The sequence below is a fragment of the Cricetulus griseus genome, unplaced genomic scaffold, assembly GCF_003668045.3.
Source record: "Cricetulus griseus strain 17A/GY unplaced genomic scaffold, alternate assembly CriGri-PICRH-1.0 unplaced_scaffold_1, whole genome shotgun sequence".
Lineage (NCBI taxonomy): Eukaryota > Metazoa > Chordata > Mammalia > Rodentia > Cricetidae > Cricetulus > Cricetulus griseus.
In genome coordinates this window covers 9192098-9194333 of record NW_023276808.1, presented here as the reverse complement: position 1 = coordinate 9194333, position 2236 = coordinate 9192098, and positions in this window count along the sequence as shown.

The following is a 2236-nucleotide window of genomic DNA, read 5'->3' as shown; positions in this document are numbered from 1 at the left end:
GAATGAGATCTGTGTACATAATAAATAAAATCAATAAAAAAGAAAAGGAAAAGGAAGAAACTGCACACATAGTTAAGATTTGTAGAACTTTTCTTGCTAATACTCTCCTAAAAATACAATAAAACAGCCATTTGTATAACATTTGTACTGTTTGGGGCATCATAAATGATCTGGGGATGGTTTAAAGAACACAGGAAATGGGATGTGTGCAGCACTCAGTGTTACGCTCTTTTACATAAGGAACTGAAGCATCTATGGACTTTGGTATCCACAGGTGTTCCTGAAACCAACAATTCATAGAAAGTGAGGGACAAGACTCCATATTTGCTGCATGCCTAAGGCTGACCTTACACTCCTGATCTTCCTGCCTCATCTAGAGTGCTACAATGATGGCAGGCCTGTACCACCAAGACAGATGTATGATACCAATATTTAAAACTAAAAGCCAGGCTGGGCATTGGTGGCACATGCCTTTAATCCCAGCACTCGGGAGGCAGAGGCAGGTAGATCTCTGTGAGTTTGAGGCCAGCCTGGTCTCCAAAGCAAGTGCCATGATAGGCTCCAAAGCTACACAGAGAAACCCTGTCTCGAAAAACAAACAAAATTACAAAACTTCACTTTATTTTGGGGAGACAGGTTCTCTCTACATACCCTTGGCCTCAAACTCACAGAGATCAATATGCCCCTGCCTCCAGAGTGCTAAGATTAAAGGTGTGAGCCACCTCTTTTAAGACAGGTTCTTCCTATGGTGCCCCAGACACTCGATCATAGGTAAAGTGTGTGTGTGTGTGTGTGTGTGTGTGTGTGTGTGTGTGTGTGTGTGTGTGTGTGTGTGTGTTGTTTTTTTGAGAGGTCTTGCTAGGTTGTGGAGGCTTGCCTGGAATTCGTGACTCTCCCACTTCTTTCTGAGTATTAGTTTTACAGGCCCAACTATAGGAATTTTGCAAAATTATGACAATCAAAACAATCTGAACTGACACTGGACAAATAAACAAACCACTGAAACAGGTCAAGTGTGGAGAAATAAACTCATACCACTAGTACTAAATCTGTGAGATAGAGCCCCCATCCCATGGAGTACTGTAACACCTAGATACCCACATGCAGAAGGAGGAGGCTGACTCCACTCGGGATAGACACATTAGGATAACCACTCCACATTTACAATCGTGTATGTCTTGTCATTCTAGTCACAGGAAGGCTGGGACAGGAAGACTGCTGGAACAACAGGAATATAGTGACCAAGAGGCCAGCCTGGGAAACTTAGTTGAGACTCAGTTTCAGAAACAAACAGACCTCAAAGTGGACCAATGACCTAATATAAGAACTAAAATAAGATGGGCGTTGGTGGTGCATGCCTTTAATCCAGCCCTCAGGAGGCAGAGGCAGGCAGATCTCTGTGAGTTCAAGGCCAGCCTGGTCTACAGAGCAAGTGCCAGGATAGGCTCCAAAGCTACACAGAGAAACCCTGTTTCAAAAAAAATCTAAAATAATTAAAAATAGAGACCAATTTTTAAGATCAGATTGGTGGTGACACAGGTCTACAATAATCCCAGCACATGAGAGGCAATCAGGAGTCATCCTCGGCAGCAATGTAGAGTTTGACATCTGCATGAGCTACAGTAAATGCCTGACTCCAGAAAATACAGTAATATCACTCCCCTAAACCCAATCTCACTCATTTGTTTGTTTGTTTGTTACTTGAGGCAGGCTCTCACTATGTATTCCTGCCTGTCCTAGAATTTATTATGCAGACAAAGCTGGCCAGGAATTTGTGGCAATATTCCTATCTGCCTCCACAGTGCTGGGGTTAAAGACACATATCACTAAAGGTAGGTCAAACAATCCAAAATTCTAAAACAGGCAACAGGACCTTGACCCGCCCAGCAGGCCAGGTAATTTGGTGGGTCACGAGGAGGTATTGCCTAGGAGTCAATGGGGGCGAGAGGGAGAGAAGACCAAGCGCATACAGAAAGACAGAGTTGGTCTGAGTCGAGTCAAGGTCTCGTTTATTGAAGGGTAAAGCTTGCTTATATGCAGGGGATTTTGCTCTGGGCGGGGTAGGAGGGTAGGAGGAATGGAAAAAATTTTAAGAGGAAGTGCAGATAAGGTTGGCCTTGGCCCATGTCCTTGTGACCGGTCAACCGCAGCCGATTCCTTGAAGTAAAGGAAAAATATGTTTTGAGCAACATATCTAAAAAGAACATCTTGTGGTTAGAACAGATCAGAGCAGGTG